Below are 26349 nucleotides of genomic sequence, written 5' to 3'. Positions count from 1 at the left end.
TGGCTTGTCTGGGTATGCAACAGGTTATTAAAGATGGCAAGGTGCATAGATGAATTGCACAATTTCTGTGGAGTGTCAAGTTGTTCGGGGAATGACACATGATAAGAAGAGGCCAAGTTTGGACATGAGAGATGCCATAGGACATGGTTGGTAGCTAATACGGTTAGTGAAAAGACACAGTGAGAGAACTCAATCAGTCTTACAGCAAAAAAAATTGCGAGAAACTCAACACAACTCAGACTTTTTCAAAAACTGTAAGATTCAGCCCACAGTTTATTAATTACTAAACGTGAGAAGTAACAGTGAAGCAATACAAATACACACAGATTCTAAATAAGATGTGAGTCCACATTATAAAGGTTAAAAAATAGTGGATCTGTCTCTGAATTGTTCACAGAGAGCAGATAGATAAACATTGTGGGCATAACCATGGATGAAACTGGTAGCATTTACATTAGTAGTTGAACAGTCGATTTTGAGAATCTTGGCTTTGTAGCTGATTGAAATTCTTTGTTCTGATTCCTTTTGGCAGTGGCTGACTGGCAACGCTCAAAGTGAGAGAGTCTTTTCCCTTTCTTTGCCTACAACGCAGGGATGTTTAATATGGCTGTTCTCACCTGAAAACCCGAGTTCAGATCCTACAATTACACACAGACTAGGTTGTATTTGCATATTCCTAGAAGGCCAAAACACAATAACTCTGCAAAAGGTAGCTTTCTGCTGACAGGGGGGAAACAGCACCTCATTATCTCTTCCTTTTATATTTCTCCCCCTATTTAAAGTTTCCTTAACACAGTGCAGGTGCCAGCATTTATTGTCCATCCCAGTTAAGAATCAATCATATTGCTGTGGATCTGGAGTCCCTTCATAAAAATCTATTTCATTTCTACCTTCCTTCCCTTCTGAAGAAGAGTTATAAATTCACAACATTAACTCTGTTTCTCCCTCCACAGATGTCACCACACAGGCTGAGTATTTCCAAACCATTCCAATTTTTTATGAATAATGTAAGTATCCACAGCATTTTGCCTTTAATCATTTCATTAAACTAATGTTTTGCTCATTCACCACTAATGTTCTGCTCATTCATTTACCCATGTTCATCAGTATCAGACCATCATTAGATATGATGACAACAATCTTATAGCTCAAAATAGCCTTACTGGTGGGGTAAGGAGTTATCTCTAACTTCATTTTAATAATAGCTGCTAAGCAAGTGTGTAAGTTGAGATAATGACATTTGATCACAACGGAACCTTGACCTTAGTCTGTAGGATCCCAGAATTGTCCTCTCATACCATTTCTTGAATGTAGTTACAAAAAAAAACAGTAAAGCCACCATAGTTGGAGCAGGTTAGGGATGCTCTTTGATTAGAGAGAGATGATTATTGTTGGTTTAACCTGAGGGCTACCACACCTCAAGTAAGAGGAGAGTTTGAGAAGGAGAGTCCTTCATTGTAACCTCATTTGGTTCAGGAATTGAAATGTTGGTGTCACTGCATTGCCAACCAACCATCCAAGCTAACCAACCTCCCCACCCCCTTTTATGTATATTGGATAAATGTTGTTGTATTTCACTTCTATCAACAACCCAGGCCTAATTTCACTACATCGCTGAACAAGAGCTAAGCCAATGCCCCATCCTTAGCTTTTTATCCTCAAGTATATTTCATAATTGCATGTTTACATTGAATGCACAGCACAGAAACAAGACGTCCAGCTCAACTGGTCTTTAAAAGTGATTTTCTATCTGACTCAATCATCATTTGTTTTGGTTTATTTTTATCTAATTCACTTAATATCTAGGTTCAGTATCATCTTCAAGTTGCATAACTCTGAATGAGTTTTTTGTCTAGTACGTTTAATTGAAGTGTGATACTTAGATAGGAAAAAACATGAAAAGACACTTGTTACAAAAGAGGGGATCTGTAATCACTCCCTACCTGGTCATAACAGTTGCCAAGCCTATTTTACACGTTCTGTTCAACAGATGAAATATTAGATTTCCTGACTTAAGAGCAGATAAGATCAAGTGAAGAATTATTAGAGGAGTTCAAGATCATGTTGGATTTTGATTACAAATAATGCAAAATTATTTCCAGTTTCAAATGGTCGGCAAACAGAAAACACAAAATTAAGGCAATTGTAAAAGGACCAGAGGCATGTGAGAATTTTTTCCGGTTGTTATGATCTGTAATGTCTTCCTGAGAAGTGTAATAGAACCAGGTCCAATAACAACCTTTTAAAAATGGAATTAGACAAGTACTTAATCATAGAATCCCTACAGTGGGGAAACAGGCCATTTGGCCCAACAAGCCCACACTACCCCTCTGAAGAGCATCACATCCTGACTCATTCCTCTACCCCTGCAGTTCCCTATGTCTAACCCAAACATTCCTGGACACTACGGGTATTTTAGCATGGCCAATCCACCTGCACATCTTTGGACTACGTTAGGAAACCAGAGCACCCAGAGGAAACTCTTGCAGACACAGGGAGAATGTACAAACTCCACACAGACAGTTGCCCAAGGGTGGAATCGAACCTGGGTCCCTGACACTTTGAGGCAGTAGTGCTAACCACTGAGCCACTGTGCCACCTTAATGAAGAAAAAATAATTCCAGACTATGGGAGAAAGGTCAGGGCAATGTAAAATTGATTAATTCTTTTTAAAAAACCAGTACAAAGAGACAAAGGTCCTTTATCTCCACTGCATCATTCTGTGAAAACCTTATAAGTTAAACTTGCAAACAGATAAGAAGGAACGCTTCTGAAAGCAGCATGTAGTAACATAATTACCAATGAGTTAAATTTATTGCATCGTTACTACAAAATCATTGAAACTCTGCTTTGGATTACTAAAAAATAACACTGCTTTACATAATATAAATTCTGATTTTACTGGTTTCATTTCAGTATTTCATCTCAAACCAAAATTCCAAATGTTTAAAATGCTTAAATCCTGATGGTTCTATGGGAAAAGAGCTTGAGACAACATGGAGCCATTGTTTATTTATTTCATGAATTTTCAATTACTTTGTTATTCCAGTGATGATTTGCATTGTTGTAATATTCCATCAGATGAGGATTACCCACAACATTTTAAATTGCTATTTAGTATGTCCATCACAGGGTTATTTTTCAGCAATGTATATTGTAAAAGAATACCTTATTAGATGACCTGTTGGACCCTTGGAATCTCAGCTTCAAGTTGATGTGATGTCTGGCTGTCTGCATCTTTGTAATTTCAAGAAGATGACAAGATAAATATTTATTTTAGACACAATGAATGTTTGACAATCATTCATTTGCTCTGGATATCAAAATTATATCCTTTACATTGGTAATAATAATAACTTTTAAATGCAAGGGCCAGCACAGTACAGTTTGCCAACAATTATTCAGTTTTTCCAAGACTTGGTGAGACATTCCAATAGAAAACTTTCTCTAACTTTCTCAACCATTTATTCTTATAGAGTAAAGCAATTTCTAAGTGATGGATTTGTGCATTCCTTTTGGAGTTCAATGTTTATTTTTCCTTCTTTAACGTTCATCCTTGAAGCTGCAATCAGCAATGCACATGTTAAATAACATTTGTTCCCTGATTTTCAATATAAAAAGATATTCAGAAGGATGCACAGCGATAGTGGAAGAAGAGTGATACATTTCCCAAGTCAGGACGGTGAATGGTTTAGAGGAGAACTTGCAGGAGTTGGGGGTTCAATGTATCTGCTGCCCTCATCCTTGCTGTCTAAGGAGCCTTGGAGAGTTTCTGCATCTTGTACATTGCACACACTACTGGCCCAGTAGTGGATGGCAGTGAGGACTGTGTCAAGATCAGAATACCACTTTTCTTTAGAATCGTTATACAAGTTGTGTCTGACAAAAGTACACATGACAATGAGAATTTGCTTAAGCTGTAGTTGAAGTGTCATGAGTCTCGTTTATAGTACTGGGGAGTTCTGACAGTGCTCCTATTCCAGATGGTGAAACTAAATTCCTTTCCAGAAAGACAATGCTGGAAGGACAAATGATATCAACCTGAGAACAGCAGGAGGTTCCCACTCTGACAGGGCCGAGCTGAGTGTATGTTGATAGAATATTTCCTCTGGCTGGTGTCTCTATAACCAGGGACATAATCTCGCGACACAGGGGAAAGGCCATTTAATAGTGAGATGAGGAGGAATTTGTTCATGCAGAGTTTGGTATATTTTTGGAAGTCTCTACCTCAGAAGGGTGTGGACGTTTAATCACTGAGTCTGTTCAAGGCAAAATTAATAGGTTTTTCGAGACTAATGACATGAAGGAAAAGAGATAATACAGGAATGTGGCATTCTGGAGATGATCAGCCATGGTCTAATTAAAGGATGGGGCAGGTCTGATGGGCTGAATGGCAGACTTCTGTTCCTTTGTTCCTAACAGCACTATGTCTATGCCTAAACAGCATACACTGGAGCAGTTCAATTACACAGCTCAACACCAACTACTCAAGGTAACCTAGATTGGGTGATAAATGCTGGCGTTGTTGTACAAGTCATATTTTGTCAGACTTTTCATGATTTATAGACTTGAAGGTCCAATTCTTACATTGCTATAAATGTTGTATGTGGGTCTGAAAGGGCTTGAAAGAGTTCATGAGGATTTATTGCCAAGCACCACCCACTGGGGTGACATCATGGAGACAGGTGGAGTGAGTAACAAGATCGCAATGAAATCTGACTTAAGAGAAGATCCTTTTAACAATGCGTCTAACAATATATACCATATCTTTGCACAGTGAAAGGAGCGGTACAGATGCAATAAACTATATTTTGTTTGCTGAAAGACATTCTTCTAGTTAGACCAGAAGCTAGCTATCCTCATCCACACAAACTGTGTAGGCCCTGGAGAAACATATGATCAGAAGATATAGATGGCAGTACATACACAAATAATGATTTTGAGCCTCACTGCAAAACAATACACAGGACTACATTAAATGATGTACCACAGTACATCCCCAATATTGTCCTGTTTCTTTCTCTGTCACTAATTAAAGTGTTTAGGCTGCTTACTGGTATATAGTTCCATCAGTGCTGACAATCTTTCACACTTTCATGTATGAGCTTCAGCAGTGAGTGTACTTTGACTATAGATGACATTACATCTTAGATTTTTGATACCCTTCACCTATATGTAAGAACTTGCAGTTTCTGGAAGAGTTGTCAAATATCCATCAAAAGGGGCAAAACCTGGATTTTTTTTGTCATTTCGAGTGCAGAAGTATCAAGACTAATTGTAGTGGCACTACAATTTTCTGACTGATATTATTGTAAAAGTTAATGTTGCATATTTGTACCAAAACATATGGCTCCTCTCTCATTAGAGAGAGACAAATAATGGTGGTTAAACTGGAGGGTCACCGCACCTCAGATGGGGGAGCATTTGATTCCTTCATGGTAACCTTAGCCAGTATGGGAATTGTACCCATACCATTAGCATCAACATGTCCACTCCTTTGACTGATAGCCATGACTCGTTGCCTTGACATATGAAATGTTTCCTGGTCCATTCCATGAGATGGGTATCCATTCCTGGCAGCAACATTCCAATGAAAGGTACTGTGAAGTGCAGCATTGAAGACCAGAAGTGTACTGTAAGTGGGTAGGAGATGTACCATGGTGTTGCAGTGAAGATGCAGCTATGCATCAAGGATGCCAAGGACCTTGGGTGCGGGGTGTGTACGGTCATTGCCTAGTAATGTGCCCTGAGATGTTGGTGTCTAATGTTCAACATACATGTTGACAGGAGCAAATAGTGAACTGGTTAGTGGACTCCCAACATCTAGTTTCTATTCAGCAGTTAGGAGAATAGGAAACTGTATAATGAATAAAAACGTTAACTTTTATAGTACAACAGCAAAGTGAAGCAAAAAAATAAGCAAAAAAAGCTTAATTTACTTCTGCAAACAAACAGGGAAAGCTTGCCTTTCAAGCAACAACAGATTTACAGAATGATCACTTCACCGAACTGACATCTGTCAGAACTGGAGTCAATTCAGTTCTGTCTGGTTTGTTGTGCCTACACTGCCATTCTGTACCATGCTGAAGGTGATGTTCCTCCTGCACAATATCCTCACTTTCCACCTCAGAAGACAGCCGAAGCCCTCCTAGCTCTTCAGCGCCCATCACATCCCTCCTCTGCCTGTTCCAGTTGTGGAGGGTAATGCGTACAAGGATTATGTGACACTCTCTGTCTGGACTGCACTGCATGGCACCCCAGACTGATCCAAGAATCTGATCCTTATCTCCAGCAGCTGATCATCTGATGCACCGTGGTCCTTGTGGAAGAACAGGCTGCATTGTATCATCAATCTGCCTCAGTCAGGGGATTGTGTAACAGAGCCATCAGCCATGGTTACAGAGGGTAGCACCTGTCTCCTAGTAAACTGTCCTTGTAAGGCAGCTCATCGCCATCAACAATGCCTGCTCTGCCATCCCTCCGCAACCATTTTACCACCATCTACATTGGGCCCAACCAACACTGAAGTCACCGATTTTCAGGCGCCCTCTTTGCCGCTGCTCTATTACTCCTCCACCACCACATCGTCTCCTGCGCCTGACTCATCAACATCAAAGTCATGCCTCTCGCTGCTGGGCCAACATCATCAATGTTGCCATGATGCCCTTCCACCATTGCTTCGCCGCCGCCAGCACCAAACCCAACCAACAACACAGTCCCTGATCTTCAGGCACCATCTTTTGCAGCTGGGCCTATCTCACTGATGTCACCTCCACCAATATAGCAGCCACCAATTCCTGGTCCTGTGCTTGTTCCAGAAAAGCAAGCAGGGACTCACTCTCCTCTGTGGTAGGCCTGGCTCGAGGTCTGTGCGCTGGGCTGTCACCACCGCTGACGCTGTCCAAGCTCAGGACAAGATAAGTAAGTTAAAAAAAAAAAGGAAAATAAGAGAAAAAAAATGGTCAGAGCGGACAAGCTCCAGCACAGGAACCCTACTCCACCGCCATCTCAGACTGGAAGCACCTTGTGACCACTCGGATTCAGATGGCTGCCTATCCCTTCAGGTTGCAAGTTCTGCTCCAGCAGAATACACAGTTCTGTGACAGTGTCCCAGTCTGCAGTGACACTGTGCCTTGCTCATCTGGAGGAAAGCGCATTGAGGATGATAGACCCTGGGCTTCTGAGGGGACCTTCAGCTGTGATTTCTTCATATGGAGTCTTTTTGGGACAGTTACTGGACATTGATGCCTATCCTGGACATTTGTTCTTCATCAATTTCACTGAACCTTTGTTGTACCCCAGCCACAGTGATTATAAATTCCTGCTGTGACTGGATTCATGATTCCAATGAACCTGCCTGGACAATATCAGAAACAGAACCAGTTCTTGGTAATCTGAGCAGTCAGCATTTGCATCAGTCATAAACAGTAATTTGGTATAGTCCTCCACATGGTGGGACATGGAGGGTTATGACAGGATAAGCGATGGAATACCTCTACGTGGATCTTTAACACAGTGATCTTTATTCTGATGGGTGCAGCAAAGGCCATGTGGCAGAAGTACAGTTAGAATTTGTAAATGTGGTGAGATTACTGAAAACTTGTCCCTCCTTCCTCCAATCCCCATTAACCCAAGAAAGGCAGTATTGCATGTAAGAGGATGTTGGTGAATATTTCCAGTTCAAGGTGAGAAGAAATCAGCTCCATGCCCTTGTGCAGCCTGGGATTACTTTTGTGAATTGTAGTGCCCAGGTGCCACTTTTAAGATCGCCTGTGACCACTTCTGCCTTACACAGATGACTGCCTTCAATCTGCAATGACCAATGAGATGGCCAAGATTGTAGGATTTGTATCCCATGTAGATGGACACTGTATGCGTTGAACATTCAGGCTCATTTGATTACAGATAACTTCAACTTGGACTGTGTAAGTGCCTGATGTCTGATTAATAAAATTGCCCCATAAAGAGCCACACATCACTGACCAATTCAGTCCATGTATTCAGAAAGAAAAAAAAACTTACTCTGCTCACTCTGCGTATGGTTGCAACCATCTTTTATTTCCACTGGGCATTTGCAATTCAGTTGATAAATAGAACACAACACAGGGCAGCATGGTGGCTCAGTAGTTAGCACTGCTACCTCACAGTACCAGAGACCTGGGTTCAATTCCAGCTTTGGATGACTGTGCGGATTTTATACGTAGACCCTCTATCTGCTTATGTTTCGTCCCATGGTCCAAAGATGTGTAAGTTACGTGGATTAGCCATGGTAAATTGTCCCTAATGTACAGGCTAGGTGGATTAGCCTTGGGAAATATGGGGTTACAGGGTTTGGGTGGGATGCCATTCAGACAGTTGGTGCTGGCTCGATGGCTGAATGGCCTCTTTCTGCACTGTAGGAATTCTAGGTTGTGCTTTACAGTGTAAATCACAGATTGAGCCTGGTCATCTTGGGGCTTCCTAAACTGTTACGTTCAGTTCTTCCTTTCCTGTTAACTCCGTCAGTTTTGAGCTTCCAAATGGTCCCACATAACTCTTTCATTTAAGACCTCATCGACCGATGTTAATCCCTGAGCCTAGCCAAACAGTTTAGCAAAGCCAGCCATCATGCTGCACTATCTGCCAGTCAAAACCACTGGTGGGGACCATTGATAGCAGCCCCCTACATGGAAATCACATTCGTTCCAATGCACTATCATCTCACACCACCATATGTTGACTTACCTCCCTTTACAATTATTGTTTGCTCTTCATTTCAGCATGCTGCCTCTGAACCCACAATTGACTGCCCCAAATTCCCAACCAGCATGGCCCCTGACTTTCTGCAGATTAATTATGGATAATCCCCTGACTGGCTTGGATAAGAGAACTCTGACTGATAGATGTGCAGCTCCCTGACGGTGCCTCGTGGACTGGTTACACTGGACCTGACTTTGCCCAACTCCCAGACTGCAGAGATATGAAACCCTGACCCTGACTGCTCCAAGCAGCTGACTGCCCACGTCCAACCCCTGGACTGAAATCAAACACTACCCTTGACTGACTGCAATGGTATCCCTGACTAGTAGTCCTCTTTAACTTGACCAAAGTCTGTCCCTCTTAGACTTTGAAAGATGGCCATTTGGCTAAAACACATGCAGTGTGCTTGTTGCATAAGCTGTTGGTACTTGTTGTAAGTGTGACCTTGATATAGCCTGGTGCCATACACCAATAGTTCCACTCTCTTGGCTGATCTCTGCTGGCAACCATGACAAGCAGTTTGGCTTTGTGTGTGCACTAAAAGGCAAGGAAAGACAGAAGTATTATGAGCCCTTAGGCTCTGAACAAAGTAGCAAAGTGCAAAAAGGCAAAGCAAGGCAAGGCAGAGATGCTGTGAGCATCCAAACAGGCACAGAATAAGTGAGCACTCAGACAGCAAATGAGCAGATCTGAGGTAAACCCTGTTCCAGTGCATAATTGGGTGGTTGTCCCTTCCTGCAAACTGGCCTGCCAAAACTTTGAAATGTACGGTGTTGGTGCACTCCAAAGAACAGCATTGAAGTAGAGAAATGTACCCCAAGGTTTTCCAAGCTATGTTCTGATGATATGGTGAGACTGATGTGTGTCTGATCTCCATGGAGAGTGGGTGCAGGCTGTCACTAGCCTTGGAGCATACCCCGAGATGCTGGGAACAATGGCCAAGAGGGAGGTCCAGAGGACCGAGTGGTAAGTTGCATCCACCAGGTACCTTCTCAGACATTCATGTTAAGAATTGTCGCCATCCAGTTTCTCCCCACTGCGTAGGCAAATAACACACTGCATGCTAATGAGATGAGATTAGGTACTAATGAAATGTAAATGCATTAAAATAGACCTCTCACTTCTCACTAGTGTGATTCTTATCTCACCGTTGAAATCTTCGATGAAAAACTGGAAGTTTTTTCTTGAATTGAGAATCTGATTTGCTAATCCCAGCATGTTTTCCCAACAGCTTTGACATTGACAATGTCACTCAGGGCTAGGAAAATTCAGTTCTTTATCTTATTAAATACAAGAGAGCAGGAAGTACTTTTCTTCTACTACACTAGATAAAGTAGGCATTGTTTTTTTCTACACTTATAAAGAATTGTGGCAGCAATTTTAATTGTGAGCAGCAGCTCACACAAATAGTAACCTGGTATGTGCAGACAACAGTTTCAGTTCATGTTGTCCAGACTCTTGATCAAATCTGAAGCTTCTATCACTATTGTGGCTGAGTACAGATCAAGACAGAACATATAGCAACTAAGTGAGGATAGGATTCTAAAATAATGACAAATACGTTGTCAACACCATTTAAAGATGTGGGGCAAGAGCTTTGTTTGCATCATACATTTTTAGAGGAGTAATACTAGTGCCGATAGTCCATTATGTGGGAGGCATACATTCCATGCCACAATTCACTTCCCTGCACAATAATAAGGTTCGAGAGGCATTAGGGTCTTTCTTAAGAAAATAAAAGGCCTCACATAAAATAAAAGTATGGTGGATCCTAGAAATCAGAACTACAAAGGGGAAATCCTGAAGATTTCTGAAGAAGGGTCGAGACCCAAAGCATCAGCTTTCCTGCTCCTCTGATGCTGCTTGGCCTGCTGTGTTCATCCAGCTCTACACCTTGTTATATCAAGTGCAATATGAAGTTCTTTGGAACTTCAGATGAAGAACAATTGGACTTGAAACATTAACTCTGTTTCTCTCTCCACAGATGCTGCCAGAAATGTTGCATTCCTCAGCATTGCCTATATTTTCTATTTCAGAAACTGTAGCAGTTATTTAAACACTTTCTACCTGACATTGGGTAGCTGGTCCAAGTCTGTTCTATTCAGCATTAACCAGATCTACATGCAATTTAGTCAGCAGCCCTTAAAGGGACAGCTGGTGAACAAAAAGATTAGTTTTGTTTTTTTTAAAAAGTACTTGCACTTCTGCAAACTGCACAGAAGTCGCCAAATATTGTTCGTCCCTGATTGTCTAACTAGGTGACCCCATCACCGTGACCCCCTCAGCCATCTTTCCCCACGTCAGATCTTGCCTGAACATGCTGCCATAATTGTAACAGCCCAAAATTGGTAGCAATCTCTGGAGGGGTCCTGGGGATGGGTATCAGCTGTCCACAACTTTCTGATCTAATTTCTATGAGGCCCAACATCTGACTTCAGTTGGGCTTCAAGTCTACCTGTTCCTGCACAGACACTTTATGCGCCACCATTTTATGCTAGCATGCTGATATTCTCGAATTTCCCCTACCAGGATTCAATGAAAGTCTTGTCAACTTTCAAGTTATTTTTGTAGCTAATATTGAATGCAAAAGTACGTTGAAGTTAAAGAGTCATAAAGTCATATAGCACAGAAACTTAGCTCTTTGGCCCAACTCATCCATGTTGACAAGGTCTCCTGAACTGAACTAGTCCCATTTGCCTGCATTTGGCCCATACCCCACTAAACCTATCTTATCCACATACCTGTCCGAATGTCTTTCAAATATTGTAATTGTACTCCCCTCTACCACTTCCTCTGGCAACTTCCACATATGCACCACCCTCTGTGTGATAAAGTTACCCCTCAGATCCCTTTTAAATCTTTCTCCTTTCGCCTTAAACCTTTGTCCTTTAGTTTTGAACTGCCCCACCCGAGGGAAAAAAACCATGGCTAGTCACCTTATCTATGCCCCCTATGATTTTATAAACCTCGATAAGGTCACCCCTCAGCCTTCTGTGCTCCAGGGGAAAGAAACATTCCAGCCTAACCAGCCTCTCTGTATAACTCAAACATTCCAGTCTCCGCAACACCCTTGTAAATCTTTTTTGAACTATTTCTGGATTAATAACATCCCTCCTATAGCGGGATGACCAGAATTATGTGCAGTACTCCAAATGTGGCCTTACCAATGTCACGTACAGTCATAACATGGTGTTCTTCTTAAAAAGTGGAACTACATTAGCTGTCCTCCAGTATTCTGGCATCTCCCACACTTCTTGTTGTAAGTTGTTGGAAATTGTAGGCACGGCTAAACAAAATGTGAAACTGTCACATTTTTGTACAAGTTTATACAAGAAAAAAAGCCATTCATATATAATCCTTTCAAGAATTGATTGCAAAGTTGATTTTGGCCCCTGTGAAATTGTGTTACATTAGTTAAACTCAGATGCCACTCGGATTAAGATCACATGCTAATAATAAGAGATTAAGTTGCTTTCTGCCAAAGACATTTAACTACTTCCCTTTTGCCTGATTTCTTTGATGAGCAAGATTAGTTTTTGACCCTTTTTAGGACAAAAACTATTAATTTCAAAGTAAAACCATTTTTTAATCTCCTGTAAATGTGTCTTAACTTTATCACAAAGTTGCTTTCTTTGCCTCCTTTGTTGCAATGTATCTTACCACCACTCTGCCCTCTACAGAATAAACCTGTCTTCAAGTGTGACCACATATTTCTAAATTTATAGATTGGTGCAGACAAAATCATCCGCAAATGTCTGAACTGTGTCCTCACTGAACATAGTGAGTTTCTTGACTTCCTGCCTGTTGCAGCATACGTAATTCCTTTTGAAGTTACACGAATGCTTGCCATCCAAATTGTGAAGTTATACAAATGCTTGCCATCCAAATTGTATGGTGATTATTCCAAGTGGAATGTGTAATGGAATCATATATGCCGATTTACTACTTATTTGTAATAACCATTTGAAGAAATGAAAATGCTTTTTAAAATGTAGCTTTGAAATGTAGCAACAAGAATTGTCAACATAGAGAACATGTGCACTTTATTATGTGTCCAGAGGCCTGAATGATGACGTGACAATGTTATTGTACACTACATCTGGTGCTGCTCACTTGACAAATACAGAAACCTATCCATTTTGAAATATTTTTCACCTTAGTTATTATCTTTCATAGAATGGAATCACAAAACAGTACAGCACAGACAAGGCTATTTATATGTTAAGACTGTGTCAATTCTTTCAGTGAGTGAGCCAGTTATGCTGCTACTTTCAAACAAGTGTCTTTACTGATTGCTTTATGTGTTAATACTATTTTTCTATTTTTATGTTAGTTCAACAATAAATTGTTTAAACATAAACATAATTCATTTACATTTTTGACAGAATTCTCAGTTTGTTATTGGTTGTCAGTAACAGAAGAGAGCGGGTGTAATTCATTATTTACCTAAGCAGTCAAGATTTACTCCAATGACCCAAAGTTCTTCCCCTTACTGTTGGAAACAGAAACACACACTAGGAATTAGTTCCATCTGTTAGCATTTCTAAGTGACCATCCTTCTTGTCCCTGAACCTAGCTACTGGGATCTCGCAGATTATTAGTTTTTGCAAAGGGGGAAAAGAGCATCAAAACCAAGCCCCATCAGGCATGATACCTAGCAATTCACTTGTAACAAATCATGAGTGATGGCTAATTTACTGCTTCCAAGGCCAGACGCAAACAGACCACTCCTTTTGCCACTCCAGCTGAACTCTGCACACTCAATACCAAATCAAATCTGCCACTTTCTGGTCTTCATCCACTTGGCAATCGAAGATTGAAATCAATGGCATCATAACAGGTCAACCAATAACTGAAACATCCTTCAAGAGCATTTCTGTGGCTTGCAGGAGAGTAAATAACCACACTGTCTTTAACTCCTATGTATTTATTTTGTTATGATATTGAACCTAAAATTATTTTGATACTCTGAGCAATTATATGACAACAAAAGAAAAGTATATTGCATGTATAGTATTTTGTCATGTTCCAAGGATATTTTAATGTATTTTAGAAGCAATGAAGAATTAAAAGAGTACAGATTCAACACATTCTCAGTCATGTGGATTAATGTCAAAAAAGGTAGAGTAATTATTATACAATGGAGGCCTCTACTTGGAAATACAACAATGCCATCAGCTTAGGCTCCTGATGTATATTTAAGGAAGCTCCCATCAGAAACAGCCAGGTTTTCTGCTAACCCAATTACAAGATGATCTGAAAATCACTTTGGGAAAGTCTTGGGTGCCAGTGAAACTGTTGACACTCCCCCAATTTTTATCTGCTTATTATTCAGGGAAGAAACAATTGGCTGATGGCACAAAATTGCCCTCCTTGGGTTCCTTTTTAGCAAATATCTATAAATTTCATAAGTCTATATAGGCCAATGAGAAAGGCATGCTGCTGTTCATACACATGCTGTCATAGTCAGGTTATGTGCCACACTAAACTAATCACAATGAAAAATTAAAATCACTTTTTGACTAAACAACATTTTTCATTCGCTTCTGTATTTTTTTCCAGTGTATACAGATACTCAAAAGAACATGAGAATTCCCTGTTTTAATGTGTTGCAGGTATTTGATCCTTAAGCTTATGTAGCTCATTTAGGATGTTGCTGAACTACAACAGTCTATTTGTTTCAAATTATTGACAAGAGAAATACACACTCCTGGTCTTTATCTGCCAATACCAAAGTAAACGTGTTGAACTTTTTGTTTCCTTCATTTGTAGCAGCTTGTCAGAATGAGTGGTAATGCCACATTAATCCATCTGATAAGAGGAAGGTGAAGTGCTACTCTGTGCTCTTTAAAATGCCAATGTTTATTTTCTTTCCCTTTTGACACTTAACAGTATTGCAGTCTGGGTCTTTCTTGGATCTCCGTCCAAATGCTCCATTAGAAAGGATTAGATTTTCTCTCAAATATAAGAAATAATACATGTAATTAGTACATTCAACATATTGTTTTATTTTGATAGCAAGCATCAATCATCAGGTGTAACCCGAGAGACACAATTTGCGCTATGAACTGTAGCTGTAGCTCCTGTGGCAACATCAGATTGCAGAAGCTTGTCAAAAGAAGGTTAGAGCATGTTTTAATGCTACTAGGGGCTTCGTATTTAATGTGGTATACCCCAGGAAAATTATTTGTGGTTATTATTTTAGTTTTCCTTTTCATGAAATCACTTGTATTAGACTGGCACTGGTATTAGACCATTGAGCCTGTCAATATGCAATTTAATACAATGCTCCCTATTTGCATCTCTCCCCACAACTCCACCCTCCACCATTCTCCCCATCATTGGCCATCTATGCAATCAGTAGACAGAGGGATATATTTGAGAAATTCTAGATTGATTTGTGAGGTGACTGGAGGGAGTATTAAAATATGAGAAGTTTGTTTTCAAGCCTTGTAAACGTACAGGAGTCCACAGTGACGAGGGGATACATTGCCCAGAAGCCCACCTCCATTTGGCAAAGTTGTGCTGTCGGCTATAGCTCAGAACAATTATCGCAATCCGCACTCATTGCACAATTCAACAATTTGCTCCAAAGATCAATGATTCTCTGTGAAAATAAAAACCTCTTGACATCTAACCTTCTGTGTGCTTATTTATTTGTGAGTTGTCTGATCCCTCCTAACCGAATGTTTTGATATTGTTACCACATTTATCCACTATTTTCTTCTCCTCTGATGTTTTGGCAGCTCTCTTGGCAGCTTTTGTTGCCTTTAGCTAAATTTGATACCCATCCCTACTCTCCTGAGAACTATTTTCTAAGGTCAACTAAGTGTCCATTAATATCTCTTCACACTAATTGAAGTGGTTTACCATTTGTTGCAATAAATTTTCTGTCATTCTTTACTCCTGAGTTTCTACCTTTCTTCAGTTGCCAGCTCCTTAAGTACATAGCTCCCAGAGCAAGCAATCACACGAGGGGATAACCCCAGTGCATTAGTTTTAAGATTGGCTTTGAGGAAATCCTTTCTTTTTCACAGGGTTTTTATGTTTGCTGATCTCTTTATTGGAACTAGTAAATCCATTATTCAAGATCACACAGGTGTATGCTTGGAAAATACATCAGCTTTGCAGGAAAACTAGCAATACACATTACCAAACTAAATGAGGGGAGCAAACTCAATTCTCACCAGCAAGTATGAGTGTGCACGTTTTGGGAAATTAGGCTGTATCTGTCCTGCTGGATCTCTGTCAATTTTTGCCCTGGTTTGAAATTTCCAGGCTCGCTTGCACCAAATTTCAGACCACCCAGCCAGATACAGGCGCACACACTTAAATGAGGCCATTCTGACTTTGTTTATCATTGCCACCTCAATTACACTAACGTGAACAGATAAAAGATAATAAATATTCATGGTAGAAAATTAAATGGATAGATTGACTATAGATTACCTTTGAATTCTATTAATGTTTCCTGGATGAGAAAAGGCAATCAGATTTTGCAACCTCCATCTCTTAACTGTCTTGATGCAATGCGCTAACCATAAGACCATAAGATTTTGGAGCTGAATTAGGCTTTTCAGCACATCAAGTCTGCTCTGTTATTCAATCATGGCTGATATGTTTCTCAGCCCCATTCTCCTGCTTCTCCTGTAACCTTTGATCCCCTTAACAATCAAGAACCTATCTTTGTCTTAAATATATTCAATGACTTGGCCTCCAGTGCCTAATGCAGCAATGAATTCCACTAATTCACTACCCTCTGGCTGAAGAAATTCCTCCTCATCTCAGCGCTAATGAATTGTCCCTTCACTCTGAGCCTACATCCTCCGGTTGTAGTCTCTCCTACTTGTGGAAAAGTCTTTATGTCTGCTGTATCCAGGAGTCTCAATGTTCTGTAAGTTTCAATGAATTTCCCCCTAATCCTTCTAAACTCCATCAAGTACACACCCAGAGTCCTCAATCTATTCCTGCTCACATTTTCTCTAACTCTGTATTTCAAATATGCTTCCTTTCAAATGCAGTAAGTACTTTCAGTGGTTTTGCTCAGATCTTGTATGGATTTTCCAAGTTAGCCAGTTTTTATTCCAATTTCAGCACTTCCAGCATATCCTCACTAGTGTTATGATGGGCCACAGATTTTCAGATGCAATAATCTTGTCTCATCTAGTTACTTGGAAACATTTATTTCTGTTTGGTTTACAATAAGTATTTACAAATGAACAAAGTATTTTCTCACATCACATTTTGATGCATATGCTCTTGTAGAAGCGCATAAACAATTTAGTTACTCATATAGACTTATACATTGATGTATATGCAAGTTAAATAATGGTCAATTGTGACTGTGGTGTATTATCTCTTCTCCTTGAACTCTTTGTAGTGTTCAGTGTGATTGAACACACCAAGCACCTAAAACACATTTATTTTATCATCCAGCTACATAGCCTCTTTCTAACATCTCACTGCAATATTCTTCGGCTCTCTATCCTTCCCAATATTTCTCTTTAGACAGAAAAGTTTAAGAATGTGGTATTGGCTGCCAATGGAACAATGGCAGTGACTGGCATGGATGTGGAAAAAAGTTAGATAAGTGTATGAAAGAGAAAGGAATGGAAGGAAATGTTGACACAGTGAGATGAAATAAATAGATTGAGAGGAGGTTGATATGGAGCTTTGGCCAAATAGTGTTTTTTAGTCCTGTTCTTCTGAGTCTGACTTTTTTGGATATCCTCCCTCCCTTTTCCATTACGTCCATTATATTTAGTTCTCTCTGACTGAGGAAATAATTTGGAGGCAAATTTCTTAAGTACTTGTAGTTTCTGTTATTGATCCTTCCAAGGATCTGGATGATTGGTACTTCTATTGGGTATAGTGAAATGAGTTTCTTTTCAAGGTAGTGAAAAGTTATAAATGAATGACAGCATTTTTATTTTACAAAAAGATTTTCCAACACATCGCGTTGTTACCATTGGGTTCTATGCAGGGGGTATGTAGGTTTCGCGAGTTACCATGAGAACTATGACAGATCATCGAGGTCTGGTTGGGTGACAAATCTTAGTGTGGGGGTATGGCTAAGATCTTGAGGTTGGTTGGCTCGCCAAGCTGGTTTGTCGTTCTGCAGACATTTCATTACCCTGCTGGGTAACATCCAGCCTCCGATGAAGCATCGGTGTGTTTTCCTGCCTGGTTTTTAAACTCTGGAGTCTGTTGAGCTGGATTGCCTCACTTCCGGTTTTCTGGAAGCTTGGGACAAATCCTGGGACAAGCTAAGCAGAGACACGCACGGGAATTCCTAGAAGCCTGGTACTCCATGAAGAAAGCCATCAATAAACACATAGAACTCGACCCCATATACACTCCACTACGAAGGAAAACCGGAAGTGAGGTAATCCAGCTCAATGGACTCCAGAGTTTAAAAACCAGGCGGGAAAACACACCGACGCTTCATCGGAGGCTGCACTGAGGATGTTATCCAGCATGGTAACAAAACGGCTGCGGAACAACGAACCAGCTCGGCAAGACAACCAACCACAACATCCACTACCCGAGCTACAAATCTACTCCAAAACCTTACAGCTAAGATCGTTCAATCTTCATTTTCAAAAGATCCCCGTTCCTGACTATATAACATTGCTGAGCTGATGTGAAGCACGAGTCCAAACTCCTTTTAATGCAAATTGCTGCAACTGTCACTGATTAAAACATTCTGTTATTGTTTCTTCTTCTGTACATACCAAAGTACATCAGCATACTCTCATGCTATTATGTGTTGGTAAGTTGCAATCAATCAGTAAGCAATGACTGGGCAAATGTGAAAGGCATTATTCCAGCCAACACAGGACAAATGACCCAGGGGAGGAGTTCAGGGAACAAAGTTATCAATCTATTGCGGCCACTGTTTTTCTGCAGACAGTGCACCTTCTTCCTTAGGAAGCAGATGCTGCCTTCTTTTCTGGTCCTACTGCCTGAATGTACAATTCGCCAGAATACTGTCTTGCATGAGAAAATGTAAATACAAAGGAAAACTTTTTTTTACAAGAGCTACTTTCATTAGAACAGAGAGAATAAGGGGTGTTTTGACAAAGGTGCTTAAAAATATGAAGGAATGGATACAATAAGATATAATACATTTCCAATTCTGAGTGATATAGAAAGAGAGGGCCCACAGACCAAATATTTTTGGACAAAAGGCAGGAGTACATCTTTTTGAGGCTTTGAAATGTAATATTGGGGTTACTGATTGAAATGGAAACTGTATCAATATGTAACAATAAGATCAAAGGAAAGAGGGAGAAAAATAGGCAGGCAGAATGACTACATGGAAGATAAGTGTCAGTGCAGACTGATTGCGCTGAACAGCCTATTTGTGTGTTGTAAATTTTATATAGTGCCAGGACTTGAAAAGGCATTGCTTCCGTCTGCTTCTGCCAAAGCCAGAGAGTGTAGGAGGAGGAAGGGCTAGTGGCCTGTACTTTCACCACTGGGCATTTGCTATATACTTGCAGGGGTCTTGTGTATGATCTACAGTAGCGTGCTTGGTGGGATCATGCCAACCCATTACAGCATGAAGTCCAAAGCTGTAGTACTCCAATTGTACCCCAATTATGGCATTCCCATAAGTTCTGATTTAGAGTTCCTGATGAACTAATCGCACTTCTGAAAACACTACAATTTCAGTGAGTCATCTCTGCTATCCCTCTTAATGTTGTTAATGATATGATTCTGTGCTGTTCAAATGAATGATAGGGATCTTAGTCAGATTCCAGTAAAACCAAACAAGTAAAGGACTAACCACAACTAAAATCATGTGACCTTTCACTGAGAAAATTAGTCTTAACAAATAACAAAAAATGTGTATTTTGTTACAGAGAGACCCCAAAACCATCCCTTAAACCTTTTAGGAACTGTTTCAGATTCGAAATAAAAGCAGAGAATTTTGAAATATTAGAAAGCAGGAGATATCTTTTTTCTTTCTATTTCTTCTTCTCTCTTTATATTGCAGTATCTATCACTCATTGCTTTTTGTTTTGGATAATTTTCCCTGGGTTTTGCTTGTACTGTTAAACATGCAGGTTGAGAAGAATGAAATGGTGCTTCTTGGTTATTCACCCTCTCACACAGTTGGACACAACAATGTTAGTTTAAAAAGGATGCCTTTCAATGTGCGTACTAATCTCCCAGCCCTGAATAAGGCAGGTAGTTTTTTTTGTAAGTGCCCTCTCTTTTAAGTGCCTGTACCCACTGGTCAAAGGCAAGTTGCTTAAGCTTTTTAAATTCCAGGTAGGTCTGGTCAGGCTGCTTCCTGAGGGTATGGAATTTTTGACGGCATGCCTCTGGCACTAATTGGTATGCACTTGTTACTGCATCGGAATCTCTGACTGTTTTTCCTGAAGTCCTTGCTCTTCCCTCCTTGTTCCTTCCTCTCTTGCCCATTTCTCCTTCCTTCTTTTTCCCTCCTTGTCTTTCCCCTCCCTTTTCTTTTTCTTGAAATTCCAATTCCCCAAACTCCAATCATAATCTTTCTACATCTACTCTCCATTTCATTGCCCTCAATTTCCATCTGTAAACCATTGGTTAACCCTTTTTAAAGTGTTGGGTTTCCTGGCTTTCAGATGAAATTCTAATCCCAAGTACCTCACAGTAACATTCAACTGTTCAAGGGACAAAATTTTGAAATATTCAAAAGCAATTTTGTCTAATTCTGCAAGGAATGCTCTGACATAAAATGGAGGCATTTTTACATTAAAATAATGCAAACTTAAGAAAGCCTTTTGCAGGTTTTATTTAGCATTAAAAAACTAATTTCAAAGTGGCACAAGTCCCCAATTTACTATGACCAGACCTCAGGTGACGTTCCCTAATTTGTTGTGGTTTCAGACCCCAATCATTAAGCAGGAATGAATGGCTCCCCATGGTTATTCACCCAGCCTGCTTGGGAGATCACAATATGATTAATTTAGAAAGGATCCCTCTTCTTATCAAAACTGTTTTCCTACACCCAAAAATACTTATGTGTTAAAGCATTGTCTTGAAACTGTATAAAATGCTGGTTAGGCCACAACTTGAGTATTGCATGCAGACTACCTTTTAGGAAGGTATGATTATACAAGAGATGGTGCAGAGAAGATTTACCAGGAATCTGCCTGAGCTCGAGGGTCTGAGAAATAAGAAAAGATTGGATAAGTTGGAATTGTTTTCTTTGTAGTGGCAGAAGTTAAGAGGAGTCCTGTTAGAGATATTTAGAATTGTGAGGGACACAGATAGGATGGATAGGAAGTCACTTTCCTGTTAGTAGAAGGGTTAATAACCAGAGAGCAGATAGGTAGAAGACTAAGAGGAGTGTTGAAGAGAAGCTCTATCACTAGGAGGATGGTGGGGATCTGGAACTCCCTGCCAGAAAAGGTTGTTGGGTCAGAAACTCTTGTAACAGGATTTAGATATTCACTTCCATTATGATAACCTCCAGGACTATGGGCCAAGAGCTGGAAAATGAGTTTAGTGTAGTCAGGATGGAAATGCTGAGGGGAGGGTTCCCCTCATGGGAGAGTCTGGGATCAGAGGGTACAGTCTCAGAATTAAGGGGCACCAATTTAAGTCTGTGATGAAGAGGAATTTCTTCTGTCAGAGGGTTGTTAGTCTTTGGAACTCCTTGCAACAGAGATCTGTAGGTGCAGAGTCCTTGTGTTTACTTAAGGCTGAGATAGGTGGATTCTTGATTCATAGGGGAATCACAGGTTACTGGAAAATGCAGAAAAGTGGATGTAAGGAATGTCACATTAGCCATGATCCTATTGATCATGGAGCAGGTTCAAGGAGCCAAATGGCCCACTCCTGTTCCTATTCAGAATCATAGAATCCATACAATGTGGAAGCAGGTCATTTAGTCCATTGAGTCCACACTGACCCTCTGAAGAGCATCCCACCCAGACCCACCCCTCTACCCTATCCTTGTAACCCTGTATTTCCCATGGCCAATCTACCTAATCTGCACATCTTTGGACTGTGGGAGGAAACCAGAATGTCCAGAGGAAACCCATGCAGACACGGGGAGGATTGTGCGAACTCCATACAGACAGTTGCCTAAGGCTGGAATCAAACCTGGGTCCCTGGCGCTGTGCAGCAACAGTGCTAACCACTGAGCCACAATGAAACCCCTTTTCTTATGGTCTTATGGATCAGAGCTGATCTACGAGAAGAATAAGTACCACAACATACATCCACAGACTCAAAATAAAACAAGAGTCTAAAATAATCAAAATAAAAGAAAGACGTATGGAGGAGCCTCTGAATTGTTCCTGAAGAGCAGGTAATACAAAATGGTGGCCATTATTGGATGGCACTGTTAGCATTGACACTGGCAGCTGAGTAATAATTTTGAAATGCTTGCTTTTTCAGGTTGGTGGTAAATTGGCTGTTCTGTTCCTTTTGTCAATGACTGAATTGCAGCATTCAGCATGAGAGGAGCCTTATCCTTGGTTTTATCTACACTGCAGGGGTATTTAAAATGGTTGTCCTCAAAGTTGTGGACCTCACTGTCTGGCTAATAACACACACTGACGAGTTCTGCATTCAGATTTTAACCCCTTTCTTCATATTTTTCTGGAGGGTCATACAGTCATATCTGTAAGAGGTGCGCTTCTGCTATGTGGGAGGGGATAGTCATCACCTTGTTATATCATCTTGTTAAGTCTCTACCTGTTTCAAATTTCCCTGATGCTTCACAAATGCGACCTTCCAACTTTCTCGAACAGTCATTGAACTTTCATCCTTAGTTTACTTTTACATAGCAGTCCTTCTTTTTAATAAAAAAAATACATTTTCAAGCAAAAGTAAAAAATGTCCACAAATACTCTGAGGTTCTAATCCATCATTGTAACACTTCCTCTACTGGACAAATGAAATTAGATACACTCGTATTTAATTACAAAGGGAATAAATTGGATATTCTCCATTTCTCAGTATTATGGATAGTTTGGATGGTTGAGGGAACAAACAAACCTTCTTGACCAATGATGTGTCCATGGTATTGGAATTGGGCCTCAGCAAATTTTCACTTTACAAGATTGGCCACTAGATCAGCTGACTGTATTTTCTGGAACAGGACATCTAGTTGTATTAAAAGCATTTCCCAGACGTCTCTGTACATTAGAAACACTATTCAGTTAGATAAGCTTGCCATTTATTGGCCTTTGATAGATGGCCAGATCATTTTAGAGTCCATATGGTATGACTCAAAACTTATCTAACTGATCTGGAGTGACAAAGGTAGAGATTTTCTTCATACAGATAGTTAAGGGAATCTGTTGATGTCCTTTCAGTCAGTCTTTGTTCGTAATGTAGGCTGCTGCTTGACCGACTATACATATGCAACTTTCCAGCTGGGGTATTGGGTAAGAGCTGCCTCTGGTTGCTACATTAACTTTCTGCTGGTCAATGAAGAGTCTTATGGAGGCATATGGTTTTGGCATGAGCACAAGTGGGGAGATCCAGCTCCTGCTACTCATCTCTATTATTGGTGCTCCAGCATGCAGCCTGTCTTCTCATGTGTTAAGGGAGTTGCATCTCCACTTCCACAGTGCCTCTGCACAAGCCCTGAAATGTAGTGAGCAGCCTTATTAAGTCTGCTTGCTGTTCTGCACCAAGGTGGGTGATCCAAGTTTTCTAATATTTCAGTATTCATTAGCTGGGTGTTTGCTGGCTTCCCCCAAGGCTCCCTCCAATTCATCCCTCCTGCTACCCTCATTCCCTAGACCAGTAACAATGGGACAAACTGTGAACCTGATTGTCCCCTTCTCAGCAGTGGTAGCTCTGTAACCTGTTGATATGATAAAGCCCTGTTTCTCTAGTCTGGAGTCTCAATCAGACAATTCATTTCTCAAAGCTTATTAGCAACTGTATATGGACTCTGAACTGGGCCTTCAAGGGTTCACATGCTATTGGCAGAGCACCAACATGTCATTTCCAGGCTGAAAGTTTCAGGCCCTTTGCTTGTCTGCCTTTTGTTGCACCATTGCTTGGGGAATGTTCAAGTACCCTCGGGTCATTTCACAAGCTTGTGGGAGTTGCTGCAGGAACTCTGTTACATCATCTAACATGGAGATCCTTTCCTGCAATTTGAAAACCATCTCCTTGATTAGTTTCTGAGACTGTTGAATTTGGTGCCTGTAAATTAATTCAAACAGAGTAAACCCAGTACACACATTGGGTCAGTCCTTGACCTAGTCCATTATCCCAGTCCTGGACATACTAATGGCCATGCTCTGATCACTGTTTTAAAGGTCTGGTGGTACCATTCTAATGATTCCATGATGCTCCATCTTCAATACCAACATACAATTTCCTCATGGCAGATTGCTACAAAGGGTGAAGTCACATGGTATCAGGGGTGAGCTGGCAGGATGGACACAGAACTGCCTTTGTCATTGGAGACAGAGGGTAGCTGTGGAAGGAAGCTTTTCAGAATGGAGGGCTGTGACTAGTGGTGTTCCACAGGGATCAGTTCTGGGACTCCTGCTGTTCATGGCCCATATAAATGATTTGGGGTAGAATGTAGCTGGTCTAATTAGTAAGTTTACGGACGATACAAAAATCGGTAGATTTGCAGATACTGAGGAGGATTGTCAGAGGATACAGAAGGACATAGATCAGTTAGTGGCATGGGCAGAAAAATGGCAGACAGAGTTTAATCTGGACAAATGTGAAATGATGCATTTTGGAAGGCCAAGTACGAATGAAAATTATACAGTGAATGGCAGAAGCCTTAGGAATGTTGATATGCAGAAAGATCTGGGTATGCAGGTCCACATATCACTGAAAGTGGCAGTACAGATAGATAAGGTAGTAAAAAAAGGTCTACAGCATGCTTGCCTTCATTGGAAGGGGCATTGAGTATAAGGACAGACAAGTTATGCTGCAGCTTTATAGAACTTCAGTTAGGCCACATTTGGAATATTGCGTACAGTTCTGATCACCACACTACCAGAAGGTTGTGGATGCTTTGGAGAGAGTACAGAAAAGGTTTACCAAAATGTTGCCTGGTGTGGGGGATTTTAGTTATAAAGAAAGGTTGGATAAACTGGGTTTGTTTTCACTGGAACACAGGAGGTTAAGGGGCGACCTGATAGAGGTTTATAAGCTTTTTCCCTGGGTGGAGGGGTCAATTACTAGGGGACACAGGCTCAAGGTGCGAGGGGCGAAGTTTAAAAGAGATGTGCAAGGTACGTTTTTCACACAAAGGGCGGTGAGTGCCTGGAGCACGCTGCGAGAGGAGGTGGTGGAAGCAGACACAATAGTGGCATTCAAGAAGCACCTGGACGAATACATGACTAGGAAGGGAATAGAGGGATATGCATCCTGTAAGTGAAGACAGTTTTAGTATGGTAGGGCAAAATGAGTCGGCGAAGGGCCTGTTCCTGTTCTGTATTGTTCTTTGTTCTTGTCCAATGGCAGCAGCATGTACTATCTACAAGATCAACTCACCAGGGCTTCTTTGACATTTTCCAAACCTACAACCTCTACCACTTTGAAGGACAAGGTCGATAGATATATAGGAACACCATTATTAGCAAGTTTCCCTCCAATACACACACCTTACTTACTTCAGACTAGATCACTATTCCTTCCCCGTAACTGGATCAAAACCTTGGAACTCCCTTCCTAACTGTACCGTGGATGTACTACACCACATCGATTGCAACAGTTCAAGAAGACAGCATACCACCTCCTTATACGGTGGTAATGGTGTTATAATCAAACCATATGCGAGGCTCCCAAATTTGTTCCAGTTGCAGACTGGATACCCCAATTTATTAAGCACCCAAGTGAGAAAGCTTGAACTGGCTCTTCTTGGTTATTTACTTACCTGCTTGGTTGAATGCAACAGGGTTAACTTAACACCTTTCTTCCAGACGCAAATGTTTTTATGTTTTTAAAACCTCAATTTAATTTAATTTAATTGAGATTTCCACCCAGTCCTGTCCTCTCTGTGCCCCTGATTTAAACTCCAAAGTTTCAGACTGAGTATTCAAAAGTTTCCAAGCATTCCATTACTTCTTATTACTTGTTCCAGAATGGTTGTCATTTTACTAAAGTCTCAGTATAAAGCCAAAGCAGCAAGCTATTCCTTCACTAAAGGGTCTTGTCCCTCTTACTCAAATGCAATCTGTCAAATTGGCAACTACATTTACAGCTAGGCAGAGCACATTATGAAATAATGTGTGAACCATATTTCCTCACGTGAAAATAAGTCATATAACTAGGCTATAAATTCAATGAGGAATTTCACAATGTTACATGTTTGTCCATACAAGACCACACATGATGGCTTCCTGGAAAATACTTCCGAGGGTTCATTGCAGCAATTCTTTATAATTATTCTCATCAGCACACATTCTTCATTATCAAGGACTAAACAAGATTAATTATTTAGTGGCAATAAGTTAAGGAATAGTTATTGGAACAAGGTCATAATTTAAATGAAGCCATGAGTGGAAAAGAATGTTAAATTATTAATCTAGCCCCTATATGCTGTTCACAAATCATTTCAAGTAGATGATTATATAATCGTGAAGAAAGCACAAGAAAGCTATTCTTTTTAAATTCCTGAAATGA

The sequence above is a fragment of the Rhincodon typus genome, chromosome 1 (assembly GCF_021869965.1).
Source record: "Rhincodon typus isolate 14 chromosome 1, sRhiTyp1.1, whole genome shotgun sequence".
Lineage (NCBI taxonomy): Eukaryota > Metazoa > Chordata > Chondrichthyes > Orectolobiformes > Rhincodontidae > Rhincodon > Rhincodon typus.
The sequence above is the reverse complement of the archived record's forward strand: the minus strand, read 5'-3'. Positions refer to the sequence as shown.